This window comes from Pistacia vera, unplaced genomic scaffold (genome assembly GCF_008641045.1).
Source record: "Pistacia vera cultivar Batoury unplaced genomic scaffold, PisVer_v2 Contig216, whole genome shotgun sequence".
NCBI lineage: Eukaryota > Viridiplantae > Streptophyta > Magnoliopsida > Sapindales > Anacardiaceae > Pistacia > Pistacia vera.
This window is the reverse complement of record NW_022196020.1, coordinates 207,050-228,085: the sequence shown is the minus strand read 5'-3', so window position 1 is coordinate 228,085 and position 21,036 is coordinate 207,050. Positions and strand designations below refer to the sequence as shown.

General features: G+C 36.0%; 2 pseudogenes; both read right to left on the bottom strand.

Annotated features, from left to right (window-relative positions):
- Positions 1-330: 330 nt before the first annotated feature.
- Positions 331-6,791, bottom strand: LOC116129969 (annotated as a pseudogene).
- Positions 6,792-15,910: 9,119 nt separating this feature from the next.
- Positions 15,911-21,035, bottom strand: LOC116129968 (annotated as a pseudogene).
- Position 21,036: the final 1 nt, after the last annotated feature.

Sequence of the window (21,036 nt, the reverse complement as noted above, 5' to 3'; positions counted from 1 at the left end):
CAAAGGGAGTTTTACCCAAACCCACAAAAAGCCTATTGCCCAACACAATTCCTACAAAAGGCCCATTACCCAGACAATTAATATTAATTTGGGAGTGGGTTCCTACCTCCGAGTCTCTCTTTTTTTCAAAGGAAGTTCTTTATAGATGACAAATAACAAGTGGCTCTAATAAAAAAACATAATATGTATTATTACAAGCTCATGAACACGACCTCTGAGCTGTACATTGAGCTATATACAAACTGATACACACATAAACCAGAGTTCACTTTATTTCTGCAAAAAGGAGATATAATTACAGTAGTCATAGTGATTCTAGATTTAAAGTTCCATAAAGAAACTGGTGGGAATCAGCGAGGCCTGATGGTGGGGACAACACCACTAACAAGGTCGCTTCCAGCTTCAGGAAAGTCACCAGACACGTATGAGTTCTTCGGAAAGAGAGATGATGTGGGGATTCCTGAGGATCGAGGCTGAGATATCTGAATCTGGCGGGATAGTTTCTGATTCTGGAAGCATTGAAGATAGGTTCTTAATTCTTCACAACTTCCAGCATTGAAGGTCGACGCTCTGTCTCATCCTCACAACACTTGAGGGCTAATGCCATAAATCTTTGAGGCATTCGGAAGGTATGGCCATGCGTTGTTATTACAGAGTACATCATCCAGATTGACATGCTGAATTCACCTGTTGTTGCATTAAATCATGGCATCTTCTCCGACGTTAGCCTGTGAACGAAGGCATATGGAGAGTGCTGGGAAAAAACTTATAAAAAAAAAAAAAAAAAAAAAGAAAAAGAAAATCAAAGTACCTGCTGGACAATGCTTCTACCATGAGAAACAGGCTTCATTCCTGTCAACAACTCGAGAAAAACAATTCCGAGGCTATAACATCACTTTGTCTGTACCTGGTGAGTGGAAGTACTGAGGATCAAGGTAGCCCTGCAATAGGAAGATAAAGTGGAAGTGATCACTTTGAAAATTTGAAGCATAGGTGTTCAGTGTTCAACCATTTAAAGGATCAATTGAGAAAGATGACCTGAGAAATCCAAATTCATAACTAAGTTTCAATAATGTACTTACTGGGGTGCCTCTCACAACAGTGACAACATGACCTTCTCCTGAATCACTTGGAACTGGTGCAAGCTTTGAGATTCCGAAATCAGAAACTTTGCAGTAAATTGGGAATCCAACAATATGTTGTTTGCCTTGATATCTCTGTGGATGATCGGTGGGTCAGCTCTTTAGGAGGTAGATAATGCCCTTGGTGAACCAATGCAATAGCAATTCATCGCGAAACTCATAGGATTTGGAATCTACCTGTCATAACACAAACAATATCAAATTCACATCATGATATAGTTTGCAAGTGGTAGAACAAAACCAAGTTTTGCAATAGGAAACTGGGGAAAAAATCATAGGATTTACCATATAGGAGGTCATGAACAGAACCATTAGGCATAAACTCATATACTAACATCTGCAAACACAAAAATCAAGGATACTTTTGAGTATTAGCAGTTAATGAGATCACTACCTACTTTAAGTGTATCTTATTTTACTTGAGCAATTTATCTTGTTCTAAAATTCAAGGATGTTATGAGGAGAGTATCAAAAATTTCTGATAATGCATAATACCAGAAGTGGCAATGGATAAGGTACCTGCTCGCCTCCTTCATACAATATCCAATCAATGAAACGAGGTTGCGATGATGTAAACGCGACAAAATTTCTATTTCAGTTAAGAATTCTCTCTCACCCTGCAAGGATCTTGCTGTGCCCTCTTGATTGCCACAGCTGTGCCATTGTCCAAATGCCTTTAAAACCTTTCCATAGCCTCCTTGACCAACTAGACTGGACTCACTAAAACCACTGGTAGCTTTTGAAGTTCTGTGAAACTAAATCCCTTGACACTTGCAGCTTTGATTGGAATTTTTGCAACTGTTAAAAGAAACATCATTTAGCTTCTAAATATAAATACAGAGAAAGTAGCCCTCTAGATCAAGGCAAATACAAAAGAACTTACTTGACTGTTTCTTTGAAACCTCTTGCTTGTGTTGATTTCTTTTTTGTAGAAAATAAACAACATGACCAAAGATATTGCAATTTGGCCAGCAATGGACCCTAACACAATTCCAATCACAGCACCTTTGCTCAGCGATTTTTGATCTTTGAGAATGACTGCAACAAGACAGGTTTTAGAAACCTTGCCAGTTAGTCAAGAAATGCAACCAATATGATTAACTATATTTATTGAACTACGAAGTTTTGCATACCATGAAAATGAGTAATACTCTTAGGTAGATCATTGATGATAGTGATAAGTAAATAGTAACCCACAAGAAATGCAGACCAGAAATGGAGCTGGAACTACAATTTTAATTGGAAAATTTTGCAGCCTTGAGACTTACCATCTGCATAAGGTCCATGGCGAGTAAAATTGATCAGTTATATGGCCAAGACATCATTCAAAGGAAGAGTAAATGTAGCAATTTCGTCCATAATCCGATAGACCTCACTTTGTTAAATTCATTGGTATGATATTGATTCTGAGGAAAAACCTTTAAGCTAATCAATAGCCTAAGATCCATTGCCATAAAATGAGTTGATAAGTAGTGATAAGGTTCAAGCCAAGACTGGAAGTCACGTACAGCACAAATGCATCCTTGTATGGGGGAAAATCGAGATGCTAGGACTTTTCAAACGTACATCAACTCCAAGGGGCAGAGCACAGAAGCAGGAAGCAGGCGATTCTGGGACATATTCCATAGCAAAATTGCCGGACAGGACTGTGGGTGGCAGGTAGGTAGATAAAGTGTTATATGAAGTTCCAGAAACCTCATCATCTCCGATATGGGTCCACAGAATTGAACTATATTGATTTTGTCGCACTGTACAACAGGATTGCTGAGCCTAAGCAGTTCAAAAAAATTGCAACTGATAAGTCAATAAACTGCTTACATGGATTTCATTTGTAAAGACTAAAAACACTCACCTAATGGTGACATTTGGAGGAGGATCTATAGTACCCGAAACATTTGTAAGGAATATTCTGGAAATCCCTGCAAGAAAAACACAGAAACAAAGAAGATCTTATGAGAATTCAGGTAACTAGAATTGGAGTATTGATGTTCGAACACTGGTCTGATGTAGTTAATCTCAAAACTAAGCAATAAAAACCATTTAACTTTTTCTTGTCTTACAAGGTAAGGGTCGCATTTGCATGAAAATTAACATTCTGCCAAATGTTTGAGGAACTGCTGCTCAAAATTATGTTTCAAGTGACTGCAATAATACAAACTAGCTTATAATATATTTCATATGGAAGATATAAACAGCCATTCTTAATTATTTCATATGAAGATAAATTTCTAAACACATGTATCTTTCTAATATTGAGGAATTCTAAAGATTTTCAATTAAAAAAAAAAAAATTGAGATTAAAAATGAGGAGAGCCTCTTACAGTCTCTGGAGAAAAGTAAAGCCTGAAAAATTTGAGGGATAGGTCCAGTAAGCATATTTTGGAAGATCACTGCAACATTGAAACAAAACAGGTTACTTTTATCATATCAATGTAAAGAAATTCATTATAAGCAATAGCAAGAGATATTATGTATGTAATATGAAAAAATGTAGCAGTGTAAGGAACTTAGAACATTGACATGACAACCTAGTTGTGATATTGTTGGCAGCTTATTTGTGGTATGCTTCGGTAAGTTGATTCGAGCTAAGATCTCTGTACATGAAAAGTAATCGAGGTCAGATATACGATGAATCCAACTCTAAGAAAGCCTTAGTTAATTTGGTAAGAGCTGGTTATGTAAATTCAGCAATTTTTCAAATGAACTTGGAATTGTGCACAGATGATAATCATATAAATGCTGAATGAAAAATATTGTGGAGATAAATTATAATTTTGACTAGCTGGTCAACTAAAAGAATAACCATCATTTATTGAAAGAAATTATCAACACTTACAAGTAAAGAAGGTTTGGGCACTGCTCAAATCAGGATAGTTCCTTGCAATCTGCAGTTCCTAGACTCTGGTGAGTCGAAAGGAAAGAAATAAGCCAATGTTATTGATCCTTCAGTTTTGTGTATTATTGCTTCATACGTATATTAGCACTTGGAGTGTATAAATAAAAATAAAAGAAAAATCCATGGGAAGGGAGAGAGATTACAGCTTCACCAGTCCGGTCATGTTTTTATAAGAATTTGGAATTCAGTGCCTTCAAAGTTGTTGTTATCAAATTGTCTGCAACAATAAGAGAAATGGGGTATTAGCCAGAGACCAAAGGTTTGAAATACGGGAGTCTGTAGTCATTACACGAGAACTTGAAAGAATGGTGACCTTACAGAATCCTCAGGTTTCGCATCCGGGAAAATTCTGGCGGAAGATACCCTGATAAGTTGTTATTGTCCACAGGCTACAAATTAAATTATCAAAATATTATGTCATTGCACAAACAGAAACATACTCATTGTGTAAAATAAAGCAACATCAATAAAAAGTAATGAACTCACAAGTGTAAGAGTTGAGGAATACAGAAAGCTCTGGTGGAATCTGACCACTGATTGAGTTGTTGTTCAAAGACTGCCATTAAAAACAACATGAATAACTGCTTTTTGTAAAGGATTTGGCTAACTAGAAGGCACTTACAAGTGTCTGGCCCTTGTCTATTTGCAAAAGTTTTTGGCAGTGGTCCAGAAATATTGTTACCGCCAGGGTTAACAGTGTACATTAGAAAGAGAACCAAGTCATTGGTAAGGCCTGATATTTGATTTCCGCTCAGAAGCCTGCATGCAAATGAAAAATACACTCCACATTAGGTGCGAAATTTTCATGGAGTAATTAAAAATTAAGTTAAATGATAACTCGGCATCCAACTATAAAGTTATCACTCGACTTAAAGGCTTGTAATTTGATCCTTACAGAAGCTTTAAAGTAATCAGATTGCCTATCTCCTTGGGTATGCTGCCGGTTAAATGTTCCACATAAAATTCCTGGAAAAATGAAGTTAAAAAGCTAACTAAATTGATTAACAAATGGAGAAGGTTCATGGCGAACAAGATATCATCAAGAGATACACAGAATGACATGACTCACAATACGGTCATAGGAAAACAACCCAAGTTCCGGAGCTAGTTTCCCAGAAAGTTCATGCTTAGCAACCGCCTGTATTGCGAGATAAACCATGAAAAACCAGAAAATGTATTAGTCCGAACAATCCACAATGTGTTCAATTCAAAATGTGCAATCAATGTATGCATAAATCGTCTATATATCGATTACAGTTCTTGGACATGGAGATAGCCATCATTTGATCCATAAGCAGATTATCCCGGTCCAATTTGATACACATGGATCAGTCTTTTTCCAGCTATTGAGGTTTTTCCCGTATCTTTGAGTGCTCGGCGGACAGCTGCAAAGCATACCTGTATGCATAGTTCAGGACATACATATGTTTCAAAGAGATAAGAATCCAATAAAGAAAATTAACTCCAAGTTTGAGTTTCCTTAACAAAAAAACACAGAGAAACCAACCTTCCAACGGATGAGTAATCTGTGCAGAAGCAAGTTGCAGAAGGTGACATGAAAGTAGAACAAGTATGATCCAATTAGGCAAAATCTCCACCTTGGCATCTATGCAACAAGAAATTTAAAACTTTCCGTTAAATTACTTCGAAAATTAAGAGATACTCTAAAATGGTAGTCGAAAAGCAAAACAAACCATACTTTGAAGAAGAAGCATGAAGGTAGATGTAAAAAGAGGATGCAAGCCATTTTATGCCTGGAAAATATGGGTGAGCTCAGAATGGGAGGAGATTGAGTCAGGAAATTATAATTTAGCTAAACAAAGTAAATGGATTCGGTAAGTTGGCACTTCCCAGGTTGGGATTATTTTGGATTAAGGAGATTTAAGACTTGAAGAACTATGTCGGAGAAGACTTTGTCTTTCAGTAACTGAGTAAGGCCATATTCCAACTTCTTACAGGATTTTAAAAAGCCCTAATTATTATAAATTGCACATAAAGAGAAAGACTGCTGGAGAAAATTGCTATTCATAGTGCATTTTAAAATATAGTTGGTTGAGGCTTCAAATAATTCCATGGAAACCTCTTTCAAAGTATTGTCATTTTAATGGGTGAAATGACAGATAACTTGTACCTGTCAATGAAGTGCCTTCTAAGAATTTACATGCAGCTATTTGGATTAAATTGAATACTTTCTTCCATAATTTAGAAAAGGGTGGGCATATGGTATAAAGGGCTGAGTATCCTCCTTGGCAAACCGGTTTTTAAGGAGAGTTCTATCCAACCCCAAAAGACCTCTTACCCGACCCAATTCCTACAAAAGGCCCATTACCAACCAATTAATATCAATTTGGGAGTGGGCTCCTCCCTCCGGTCTTCTATTGGTTTCTATGGAAAGTTCATGACAGAGAACAAAATACAATTGGCTCTAATAAAAAGCAAAATGTATTATTTACAGTCATGAAGACGACCTCTGAGCTATTTCTGCAAAAAAAAGATATAATAACAGTAGTAATAGTGATTCAGATATTAAAGTTCCAAAGAAAATGGTGGGAATCAGCGAGGCCTGATGGTGGGGACAACACCACTAACAAGGTCGCTTCCAGCTTCAGGAAGTCACCAGACACGTATGAGGTTCTTTCAGAATAGAGAGATGAGTGGGGATTCTGAGGATCCTGAGGCTGAGATTCTAAATCTGTCGGGATAGTTTCTGATTCTGGAAGCATTGAAGATAGGTTCTCTAATTCTCTCACCATTCCAGCATTGAAGGTCAACGCTCTGTCTCATCCTCACAACACTTGAGAGCTAATGCCATAATCTTCGAGGCATTCGGAAGAGGTATGGACCCATGCCGTTGTCTATTACGGAGTACATCATCCCAGATTGACATGCTGAATCACCTGTTGTTGCTTAATCATGCCATTCTCAGACGTTAGCGTGTGAGTGAAGGCATATTAGGAGTGCTGGGAAAAAAGTAAAAAAAAAAAAAAAAAAAAAAAAAAAAAAAAAAAAAAATCAGTAAGTACCAGCTGGACCATGTTCTACCATGAAATAGGTTCATTCCTGTCAACAACTCGAGAAAAACAATTCCGAGGCTGTAAGCATCACTCTTCTCTGTTAACGGTGTGTGAGTAAGTACTGAGGATCAAGGAACGCTACAATAGGAAGATAAAGTGGAAGTGATCACTTTGAAAATTGAAGCATAGGTGTTCAGTGTTCTATCATTAAAGGACCGATCTGAGAAAGATGACTTGAGAAATCCAAATTTCATAACTAGGTTTCAATAAATTTGCTTACGGGGTGCTCTCACAACAGTGAACACGTGACCTTCACCTCCTGCATCACTTGGAACTGGTACAAGTTTTGAGATTCCGAAATCAGAAACTTTGCAGTGAATTTGGAGTCAAATATGTTGTTTGCCTTGATTCTCTGTGGATGATGGGTGGGTCAGCTTCTTTATGGAGGTAGATAATGCCCTTGGCTAAACCAATGCAATATGCAACCTCATGGAGAAACTCATAGGATTTCGGAATCTACCTGTCATAACAACAACAATATCAAATTCACAGCATGATATAGTTTGCAAGAGGTAGAACAAAACTAAGTTTTGCAATGGTAAACTGGGGAAAAAATCTTAGGATATATGAGGTCATGAACAGAACCATTAGGCATAAAACTATACATTAACATCTGCAAACATAAAAATCAGGAACATTTGGTATTTGCAGTAAATGAAGCTCACTACATACTATTGAGTGTATCTTATTTACTTGAGCAATTTTATCTTGTTCTAAAACTCAAGGCATGTTATGAGGAGAGTATCAAAAATTTTCTATAAAGTTATCACTCGACTTAAAAGCTTGTAATTTGATGCTTACAGAAGCTTTAAAGTAATCAGATTGCCTATCTCCTTGGGTATGCTGACGGTTAAATTGTCCACATAAAATCCTGGACAAATGAAGTTAAAAAGCTATAAAATTGATTAACAAATGGATGAAGGTTCATGGCAGAACAAGATATCATCAAGAGATACACAGAATGACGACTCACAACACGGTCATATGAGAAAACAACCCAAGTGCCGGAGCTAGTTTCCCAGAAGTTTCATGTTTAGCAAACGCCTGTATTGCGAGAGAAACCAAGAAAAAAAAAAAAAAAAAAAAAAAACCAGAAAATGTATTAGTCCAACAATCCATCAATGTGTTCAATTTATAAATGTACAATCACTGTATGCATAACGCTATATTTATCAACTTACAGTTTGGACGTGGAGATAGCCATCATTTGGATCATTAAGCAGATTACTCCGGTCCAATCTGAGACCAGGATCAGTCTTTTTCCAGCTATTGAGATTTTTCCGTATCTTTGAGTGCTCGGCGGACAGCTTGCAAAGCATTAACTGTATTCATAGTTCAGCACATACATAATTTTCAAAGAGATTAAGAATCCAATAAAAGAAAATTAACTCCAAGGTTGGGTTCCCTTAACAAAAATCACAGAGAACCAACCTCCAATGGATGAGTATCTGTGCAGAAGCAATTGCAGAAAGTGCCATGAAAGTAGAACAAGTATGATCCCAATTAGGCAAACTCTCCACCTTGGCATCTATACAACAGAAATTTAACACTTTCAGTTAAACTACTTCGAAAATTAAGAGATACGCTAAAATGGCTAGTCGAAAAGCAAAACAAACCATACCTTTGCAGAAGAAGCATTAAGGTTGACGTAAAAAGAGGATGAAAGCCATTTTTATGCCTGGAAAATATGGGTGAGCTCAGAATGGAAGAAGATTGAGTCAGGAAATTATAATTTTAGCTAAACAAAGTAAATGGATTCGGTAAATTGGCACTTCCCAGGTTGGGATTGGATTAATGGAGATTAAGACTTGAAGAACTAGGTCGGGGACGAATTTGTCTTTCAAGTAACTGAGGAACTCGCCATATTCCTACTTCCTTACAGGATTTTAGAAAGCCCTGTATGGTGCGTTTGGTTTATTATTTTGGATAGGATTTTAGAGATAATATTAGATAATTGAATATGGGAGTATTACGAGATAAAATTTATAAATTTATAAAATAAACCCCTAAGTTTGCTAATTTAATAAATACCCCAACATATAAAATGACAAAAATACCTCCACCACCTGCAGTGCCAGATTCCAGCCACCACCGTCGGAATCTGGCCGAAAAATCATGTTAAGACACAGACCGGTCGGATCTGTGTCGTAACGCATTGTTATGGCCTTTTCCGACCAGATCCACCACGAATCTGACTAAAAAAGGCTAGATCTAAGGCCTGCCGTGCCGTTGACGGCCGAAAAAGGCCAAAATGACAATCATCTTTGGTCGTCGCTCACGGCCAGATCTGGCCTTTTCTGGCTAGATCCGTGGTGGATCTGGCCAGAAAAGGCCAAATCGGTGAACTTCTGGCCATTTATGGTCGTCAGGTAGGCCGTTGTACAGATTCCGGCTACCACTAACAGTGGTTGTCGGAATCTGGCAAGTATGGGTCGCGGGAGTGTTTTTGATAATTTTTAGACTTTTTTTTTCAGGGTGTATTTGTGAAATTAATAACTTTATGGGGTCTAAAAGTAATTAAAAAATAGGGTAATATTTCTTGAATAATGTGCCAAATATTATTTGGAGAATAGGATTGGGAATAGGGATAAAAATAATAAGCCAAACATGGCCATAATTATCATAAACCGTAAATAAAGAGAGAGAGAGAGGTGGAACAAATAGGTCGGGTTAGCGGGTCAACCCTATGTCAACCCGCATCAAGATGGGTTCAACTCGACCCGTGTATACCCTGTCAGGCGGGGCGGGTCTTTGTAGACCAGCCCGACGGCCCGATGGGTTATATATTTAAAAAAAAAAAAAAAAACCATCTAATCTGTCGGGTTGGCAACCGCTAACTCGGGGGGTTGGACAAAAAAAATTAATTTTTTTTTCAAATACCCCATTTACCCTTAAAATGTAGTCATTTTATAGCAGTTGGAGAGGCCTTTTTGTATTTTCTTTTCCCTTTTTTTTTTTTTTTTTAATAAATAGATCCTAAACTCATATCTTCTCACATCCCAAATTTCTTATTTTCTCTATGAATCTCTCAATTATTCTCTTTATTGTTAATTTGCTCTCATTTAATTTTTATTAGTTTTTACAATTTTCAATTCATATTTCCAAATTCTAATTCTCCTTCTTTAATTTTTATTTCTTCTATATCCATTTTTTTTTTTAACTATAATAGATAGATATTTTCATCCCATCAATTCGATGATGAAGGAAATTATCCTAGTCCCCTGAATTTACTAACGTAAATGCATAGATTTAAATAGTCCCGCTTTCCTATTCTCAGAATCCGATACACCTCATATATTTCCTCCCTTCCTCCCCATGCTATTACGCTCCTATGCTTCTAGAAGTTGTCATTGTACGCGTCGTTCCATCCAATTCCATCTCAAGCAAAGCGGGTTCATCAATTATAGTCGAACAGACTATAGTCACACATCAGACGTTTGGGTGCATTTCGATAAGTTTTACCAGACAAAAATGGAGTTCATGCACATGAGACAATAAAAGCAAGTATTGTGGAAATATTTATAAAGCTGATGCAGGTAATGATACTAGTACTTTAAAAAGACATGCTAATAAACATATTACTCAACATGGGAGATACAGAAACCAATCAAACTCAAATAACTAACATGGTACTACTTGACGTTATAATTCTGATGTAATAGGAATGATTAGCTTTATATATTGCTGCAACGGTCAACCTATTAATATGGCTGAAGATAAATATTTTGAAAGATTTATAAAATTCATTTTTTCCAAGATTTAAAAGTTATTCTAAAACTGCAACTAGATGATTTAATAAAAGTTGTGGGAAAATGAAATTAGAATTAAAAATAAAATACATGGTTGTCATGTAATGTGACTCTAACCGTCGATATTTGAGTAGTAGAGCTAAACAGTTATATTTGTGTGACTAGTCATTATTTGATAACGAATGTAATTAAATAAATTTTTATTAAGACTTCGACTCCTGGAGTGCACTTAATAGACCGAAGAGGACTCGAACCCAAAGCACAGCCTCCTCTTCAGAAGCATCAACAAGAATGTCTGCCCTCCATGCAGTTACAGGGTAATGAGCTTCACCAATATTTGGTAACCCTCGACGTGCTACCTGCAGATCCACAACCAGAGCCAACTTTGATGTCTTAGAATATGGAAAACCAGAAAATGTATTTGTTTGATATTGTTAAGACTTGCCTTGGATATTTTCTCTGTTCCGTCCAACCATCTCATCCGAACAAACATTTAGTGCAAATGGAAGAATTTTAAATGAAAGGAGGACTAAACTTTCACAAAAAATGATTGAAGTCCTCATATGTCTTCAAGATTGGGAACGATCGCCCATCAGGATCAATACAAGATTGTCAACGATACTTTAATAGAATCATTTCAATTTTGTAATATAGATGATACGGATGAAGAGGTCCTAGTCAACCCCAAATTAGTTGTTTTGTAGATTATAACTTTGTAACTGTAAATTAATTGTCAATTTGCACTCTTTTTTCCTTACCAAGTTTTTGTCCCATTAGTTTTTCTTGGTAAAGTTTTTAATGAGGCAATAATTGTTATATTTTTTTTATTTCTTATTTTATTTTTTATAAATTAATAAATCTAATTTTTCTTGTATTACAATTTAATTGATAAAATTTGAAATGTTACAAAAAAAAAAAAAAAATTATTTAATTATTGATATTTGAAAGTTAGCTAAAAATAATTACACAAAAGAAAAAAATTTAAAATTTAAAATTCAAAAAAACTTTGGCCAGCCTGCCCAATCTGCACCGAAACCCCGGGCTAGGGTTGGCTAGCTAGCTAGGCCAACCCTTCTAGCCAAGGCAGCTGGTTTGGATAACCTACCGTGGTCGGACGGGTTATTTTTCCACCTTTAAGAAAGACTATTGAAGAAAATTACTATTTCATAGTGCTTTTAAAATATAGTTGATTAAAAGCTTCAATAATTAAGTGGAAACATCTCTTTCAAAGTATTGTCACCATGGTTATTAGTCTCCTACGTACCCGATATGTATCATACGTATATTCGATACAAGTCACCAACGATATGTATCAGATAATGTATTATAAACCTTTCAATACGTTATATATATCCTATGATTGATATGTATCCATCGTATCCTTAAAAATATCGATATAACTTTATTAATTTGGCTAAAGGCCCAAAGATTTTGGGTCGGAACCGGTCATCCAACCCGATTCACTAAAACTGCTTATTTACTCATTTTGCATGGAGAAAGTGAAGAGAAACTGGGTTGCCCATTTTGCATGATAATAATAACAAGTAAGATATAGATTATAACACTAATCTTGGAAATGATTGAATGGTTGAGAGAAAATAATATAGATTATTAATTTTGTGATTAATTTTGATTATGAATATCATATTTAAAGCCAATAATACCACAAAATTCTTTAATTAATCTTGGCATAATATTATTTTTAATTTTTTTAATTATTTTATTCGTTTTTTTGAAAAAGGCGTACTCTACGTATACGATACGTATCCTACGATACGATCTGATACGGATTGTCAACGATAAATAAGAGAGTATATCCTAAACCTTGGTTATTAGTATTCTATGATACGCGATACGTATCCTACGATACGATTCGATATGGGTCGCTAACGATACTACTAAGAGTATATCCTAAACCTTTTGATACGTTGATATGTATTCTACGATACGATACGTGTTCATATCCTTAAAAATATCGATACAATTTTATTAATTTAGGCCAAAGGTCCAAAAAGAATTTTAGATTGAATCTGAGTCATCCAACCTGGTTTACTAAAACTTGCTTAATTTATCTATTTGCATTGAGAAGTTAAAAGAAAGATACGTTACCAATTTTTCATTATATAATAACACAAGTGCCTTCCACGAATTCATATGCAGCTATTGATATAAATTGATTATTTCTTTCATAATTTATGCTATCCATCAATTATGCAAGACCCAGTTGCCAGTTCTTAAAAACTCTCGTTCTTGGTGCACATAAAGTCAAGTCTACAGATTTGATAGCCACTCAAATGGTGGCCATTTATGGTGTCACCTTTCTGAAAACTGTTGCTGTTAAAATCTTGGTCAAGTTAGTGCCCTTCCATGAATAAATGATTTCATCCATTTACATGATTACATTAGATTGTAAACCGACGAAAAATATATGAAAAAAGACAACCACTGTTATTTAATTCTCTGCCTAAACTCGTCAGCTGTTTGACAACCTGGAAGATACTTAATGCAAATATAATATCATCTCCTTTCAGGCGTTCAGATGTCCCCTGGAGTTATATTCGGGGACCCATTATTCGATTGGTGACTCTCAGGATGTTTTTAGATAATCAAATATTCAAACTTAAATCGCTTTGGGTTGTTTGGTAGAAATTTAAAATATAATATTCAGAAAAACGATTTTAGTTGAGAATAATTGGATTTAATAGAATAGGATGGATTCTATTATATCTTAGGTTTAAAATCTAATCTCACAACTTTCTCTCACAACTTCTAATGTGGAAACTCGTCATTATCAAATTACAAAATGAGTCCTGCCAGCCTATTTGCAGCAAACCAAACCAATGATGACTGTCATGTCGGAGGTTTGAGAGAAAGTTGTGGACCTATTTTATTGATTCTGAAAAACTATTTAGTTTGAGTTGAGTTGGATTAAATAGAATAGGATAAGATTCTAAGAATGTGTTTGGTATAATATTTGAAAATTATATCAAAGTTAGATAAAATGCTGGATAGTTGTTTGATACATTGTTTGAAAACATTTTTTTGAAAATATTTAGAGTATTTTTAAACCCTTACATTTGTCAATTTAACTAAACACCTCCACAATAAAACTTTAAAAATTAACAAAAACACCCCCAAAAATGGAGCCATCAATGGCCAATCACTGGTCATGGATCTGGTCAGAAACGACAAGATGACCAGATCCGGTCGATCGTGTGCCATTCGCGTGCCGACGGTTGACAATGGTTGCTGGCTGGGGTGCTTTAGTTAATTTTTAAACTTTTATTGTAGGGGATGTTAGTTAAATTTACAAATATGGGGTTAAAATGATCTAAATTTTTGAGTTGAATAGAATAAGATAATAGAAACAGTCCCCCTTTTTTCATTGTTAATAGAAAAAGTCTTTTGATTGGATTAATTTTTAGAATAATGATCCAGTAAGTAAAGAACACATCTTTTTAAATTTATAGATAACATAAAAATGATTCAAAAAAGTGAAACAACAGGGACTTGGTATTGGGATTTGAAATATACTATTCTTGATAGATACAGGCGGATGGTTGTTGAGTTCAGAACTAAATTCAACTAGAATTAAGGAAAGCAAATCTGCATATCCTATAGCAAATTTTTTTGTTATAATAAAGAAATTTGTTTTTTTATATCACTAGGAGTATCCAAGCCAGCTTATATACACCTTAATTAATCACTCGAGACATTGGAATTGCTGGCTGGATAAGAGCTCTAGTGGTTATCTCTATTAGTGCTTAAGAAAACTCAAACTTAAGAACTCATAAAACCTCATTTTGCTCTTTTATCATTAGACAACCTATTGGTGGTCCATAACAAAGAATGTTTTTTATAAATCCCAAGGTAAATTTGTGTTACTAAAGCGAATTTCTAAATAACTATTTTTAAAATTTGTATTACATTAGTTGAGTAGTTGGGATGCCCTAAACACTACTAAGGGTAATAAATTTTAGAGAGTTTCGTGATTAAATTTCGCACCTATAAAATTAGACATACCTCTCGTATAGAGAGTCAAACAATATGAACCCCTGTGTATACGGTTTGATTTGTCCTACCCTTTGTTTGCTCAATTTTATCGAATTTGTAGGGATTAAGGCTAGTAGTTAGAATAACAAATCCCATCATTTACTTAATCACATAGTTTAGATTATGCTAAGATCTCACATTGGAAAGGAAAAAGGTGGGCATATGGGTTATAAAGAAATTGGACACCCTCTCTTGACAAACCAGTTTTTCAATGAGAGTTTTATCTAATCTCACAAAAGGTCTATTGCCCAACCCAATTCCTACAAAACACCCATTGTCTAGCCAATTAATATAAATTTGGGAGTAAGTTCCTTTTAATTAGTATCAGAGCATATTCCTACGTCCACGTGGACATCGCCTACGTGACAGGTTGACTTTGGGTCCAGGCTACTACTTCTAGAAAAGGCATACAGGCCCGAGAGAAAGGGGATCTACGTAGTCACTCAAGGAGTAAAGAGGTCGACGTGGACGTCGGCTGCAGAAGCGTAGTGGTGTGTTAAAATCCCACATTGGAAAGGTGGCAGACTGACCTTGGGCCCATGCTGCTACCCCGAGAAAAGGCATGGAGGACCGATGGAAAAGGGATCCACATAATTACCCAAGGGGTAAAGAGGCCAACGTTGACGTTAGCTACAGATGCGTAATAGTGTCTTGGTGTGTTAGGATCCCACATTGGAAAAGAAAAGGGTGAGCATTTGAGTTGTAAAGGGCTTGAACATTCTCTCTTAGCAAACCAGTTTTCCAAAGGGAGTTTTACCCAAACCCACAAAAAGCCTATTGCCCAACACAATTCCTACAAAAGGCCCATTACCCAGACAATTAATATTAATTTGGGAGTGGGTTCCTACCTCCGAGTCTCTCTATTTTTTTCAAAGGAAAGTTCTTTATAGATGAACAAATATACAAGTGGCTCTAATAAAAAAACATAAATATGTATTATTTACAGCTCATGAACACGACCTCTGAGCTGTACATTGAGCTATATACAAACTGATACACACATAAACCAGAGTTCACTTTATTTCTGCAAAAAGGAGATATAATTACAGTAGTCATAGTGATTCTAGATATTAAAGTTCCATAAAGAAACTGGTGGGAATCAGCGAGGCCTGATGGTGGGGACAACACCACTAACAAGGTCGCTTCCAGCTTCAGGAAAGTCACCAGACACGTATGAGTTTCTTCCGGAATAGAGAGATGATGTGGGGATTCCTGAGGATCTTGAGGCTGAGATATCTGAATCTGTTGGGATAGTTTCTGATTCTGGAAGCATTGAAGATAGGTTCTCTAATTCTCTCACAACTTCCAGCATTGAAGGTCGACGCTCTGTCTCATCCTCACAACACTTGAGGGCTAATGCCATAAATCTTCTGAGGCATTCGGAAGAGTATGGACCCATGCCGTTGTCTATTACAGAGTACATCATCCCAGATTGACATGCTGAATTCACCTGTTGTTGCATTTAAATCATGGCATCTTCTCAGACGTTAGCATGTGAACGAAGGCATATTGGAGAGTGCTGGGAAAAAACTTATAAAAAAAAAAAAAAAAAAAAAGAAAAAGAAAATCAAAGTACCTGCTGGACAATGCTTCTACCATGAGAAACAGGCTTCATTCCTGTCAACAACTCGAGAAAAACAATTCCGAGGCTATAAACATCACTCTTGTCTGTTACCTGGTGAGTGACTGAGTAAGTACTGAGGATCAAGGTAGCCCTGCAATAGGAAGATAAAGTGGAAGTGATTCACTTTGAAAATTTGAAGCATAGGTGTTCAGTGTTCAACCATTTAAAGGATCAATCTGAGAAAGATGACCTGGAGAATCCAAATTTCATAACTAAGTTTCAATAATGTAATTACTGGTGGCCTCTCACAACAGTGAACACATGACCTCTCCTGAATCACTTGGAACTGGTGCAAGCTGAGATTCCGAAATCAGAAACTTTGCAGTAAATTGGGAATCCAACAATATGTTGTTGCCTTGATATCTCTGTGGATGATCGGTGGGTCAGCTTCTTTATGGAGGTAGATAATGCCCTTGGCTGAACCCAATGCAATATGCAATCTCATCGCGAAACTCATAGGATTTTGGAATCTACCTGTCATAACACAAACAATATCAAATTCACATCGATATAGTTTGCAAGTGGTAGAACAAAACCAAGTTTTGCAATAGTAAACTGGGGAAAAAATCATAGGATTACCATATAGGAGGTCATGAACAGAACCATTAGGCTAAACTCATATACTAACATCTGCAAACACAAAAATCAAGGATACTTTTGAGTATTAGCAGTTAATGAAGCTCACTACCTACTATTAAGTGTATCTTATTTTACTTGAGCAATTTTATCTTGTTCTAAAATTCAAGGCATGTTATGAGGAGAGTATCAAAAATTTTCTGATAATGCATAATATTTCCAGAAGTGGCATGGATAAGGTACCTGCTCGCCTCTTCATCACAATATCCAATCAATGAAACGAGGTTGCGATGATGTAAACGCGACAAAATTTCTATTCAGTTAAGAATTCTCTCTCACCCTGCAAGGATCCTTGCTGTGCCCTCTGATTGCCACAGCTGTGCCATTGTCCAAAATGCCTTTAAACCTTTCCATAGCCTCCTTGACCAACTAGAAGGACTCACTAAAACCACTGGTAGCTTTTTGAAGTTCTGTGAAACTAAATCCTTGACACTTGCAGCTTTGATTGGAATTTTTGCAACTGTTAAAAGAAACATCATTTATGCTTCTAAATATAATACAGAGAAAGTAGCCCTCTAGATCAAGGCAAATACAAAAGAACTTACTTGACTGTTCTTTGAAACCTCTTGCTTGTGTTTTGATTCTTTTTTGTAGAAAATAAACAACATGACCAAAGATATTGCAATTAGGCCAGCAATGGACCCTAACACAATTCCATCACAGCACCTTTGCTCATGCCTGATTTGATCTTTGAGATGCTGCAACAAGACAGGTTTTAGAACCCTTGCCAGTTAAGTTCAAGAAATGCAACAAAATGATTAACTATATTTATTGAACTACGAAGTTTTGCATACCATGAAAATGAGTAATACTCTTAGGTAGATCATTGAGATAGTGATAAGTAAATAGTAACCCACAAGAATATGCAGACCAGAAATGGGGCGGAACTACAATTTTAATTGGAAAATTTTGCAGCCTTGAGACTTACCATCTGCATAAGGTCCAGGGAGTAAAATTGATCAGTTCATAGGCCAAAGACATCATTCAAAGGAAGAGTAAATGTAGCAATTTCGTATAATCCGATAGACCTCACTCTTGTTAAATTCATTGTAGTACATTGATATACTGAGGAAAAACCTTTAAGCTAATCAATGCCTAAGATCCACTGCCATAAAAATGAGTTGATAAGTAGTTGATAAGGATTCAAGCCAAGACTGGAAGTCACGTACAGCACAAATGCATCCTTGTATGGGGGAAAATCGGAATGCTAGGACTTTTCAAACGTACATCAACTCCAAGGGGCAGAGCACAGAAGCAGGAAGCAGGCGATGGGACATATTCCATATGCAAACTTGCCGGACAGGACGTGGGTGGCAGGTAGGATTAAAAGTGTTATAGAAGTTCCAGAAACCTCATCATCTCCGATATGGGTCCACAGAATTGAACTATATTGAATTTGTTGCACTTGTACAAACAGGATTGCCCTGAAGCCTAAGCAGTCCAAAAAATTGCAACTGATAAGTCAAATAAACTGCTTACATGGATTTCTATTTGTAAAGACTAAAAACACTCACCTAATGGTGACATTTGGAGGAGGATCTATAGTACCCGAAACATTTGTAAGTGAATTATTCTGGAAATCCCTGCAAGAAAAACACAGAACAAAGAAGATCTTATGAGAATTCGGTAACTAGATTGGAGTATTGATGTTCGACCATGTTCCTGATGTAGTTTAATCTCAAAACTAAGCAAATAAAAACCATTAACTTTTTCTTGTCTTACAAGGTAAGGGTCGCATTTGCATGAAAATTAACATTCTGCCAAATGTTTGAGGGAACACTGCTGCTCAAATTATTGTTTTCAGTACCTGCAATAAATTACAAACTAGCTTTATAATTATTTCATATGGAAGATATAAACAGCCATTCTTAATTATTTCATGGAAGATAAATTTCTAAACACATGTATCTTTCAATTATTGAGGAATTCTAAAGATTTCAATTAAAAAAAAAAAATTGAGATTAAAAATGAGGAGAGCCTCTTACAGTCTCTGGAGAAAAGTAAAGCCTGAAAAATTTGAGGGGATAGGTCCAGTAAGCATATTATTGGATGATCACTGCAACATTGAAACAAAACAGGTTACTTTATATCTCAATGTAAAAGAAATTCATTATAAGCAATAGCAAGAGATATTTATGTATGTATATATGAAAAAATGTAGCATGTGTAAGGAACTTAGAACATTGACAATGACATACATAGTTGTGATATTGTTGGCAAGCTTATTTGTTGGTATGCTTCCGGTAAGTGATTCGAGCTAAGATCTCTGTAACATGAAAAGTAATCGAGGTCAGATATACGATGAATCCAACTCTTAAGAAAGCCTTAGTTAATTGGTAAGAGCTGGTTATGTAATTCAGCAATTTTTCAAATGACTACTTGGAATGTGCACAGATGATAATCATATAAATGCTGAATGAAAAATTGTGGAGATAAATTATAATTTGACTAGCTTGGTTCAACTAAAAGATATAACCATCATTTATGCAAAGAAATTATCAACAAATACAAGTAAAGAAGGTTGGTGCACTGCTCAAATCAGGATAGTTCCTTGCAATCTGCAGTTCCTAAGACTCCTGTTGAGTCGAAAGGAAAGAAATAAGCACAATGTTTTGATCCTTCAGTTTGTGTATCTATTGCCTTCATACGTATATTTTCACTTGGCAGTGTATAAATAAAATAAAAGAAAAATCCATGGGAAGGGAGAGAGATTACAGCTTCACCAGTCCGGTCATGTTTTTATAAGATTTGGAATCTCAGTGCCTTCAAGTTGTTGTTATCAAATTGTCTGCAACAATAAGAGAAATGGGGTTATTAGCCAGAGACCAAAAGGTTTGAAATACGGGAGTCTGATAGTCATTACACGAGAACTTGAAGGAATGGTGACCTACAGAATCCTCAGGTTTCGCATCCGGGAAAATTCTGGCGGAAGAAGAACCCTGATAAGTTGTTATTGTCCAACAGGCTACAAATTAAATTTATCAAAATATTATGTCATTGCAACAACAGAAACATACTCATTGTGTAAAATAAAGCAACATCAATAAAAATGTAATGAACTCACAAGTGTAAGAGTTGAGGTAATACAGAAGCTCTGGTGGAATTGACCACTGATTGGTTGTTGTTCAAATGACGCCATTAAAAACAACATGAATAACTGCTTTTTGTAAAGGATTTGGCTAACTAGAAGGCACTTACAAGTGTCTGGCCCTTGTCATATTTGCAAAAGTTTTTGGCAGTGGTCAGAAATATTGTACCGTCCAGGGTTAACAGTGTTACATTAGAAAGAGAACCAACTCATCTGGTAAGGCCCTGATATTTGATTTCCGCTCAGAAGCCTGCATGCAAATGAAATACACTTCCACATATAGGTGCGAAATTTTCATGGAGTAATTAAAAATAAGTTAAATGATAACGGCATCCAACTATAAAGTTTCACTCGACTAAAGGCTTGTAATTTGATCCTCAAGAAGAGTTAAAGTAATCAGATTGCCTATCTCCTTGGGTATGCTGCCGGTTAAATTGTTCCACATAAAATTCCTGGAAAATGAAGTAAAAAGCTAACTAAATTGATTAACAAATGGATGAAGGTTCATGGCAGAACAAAAGATATCATCAAGATGATCACAGAATGACATGACTCACAATACGGTCATTGAGAAAAAACCCAAGTTCCGGAGCTAGTTTCCCAGAAAGTTTCATGCTTAGCAACCGCCGTATTGCGAGATAAACCATGAAAAACCAGAAAATGTATTAGTCCGAACAATCCATCAATGTGTTCAATTCATAAATGTGCAATCAACTGTATGCATAAATCGTCATATATATCGACTTACAGTTCTTGGACATGGAGATAGCCATC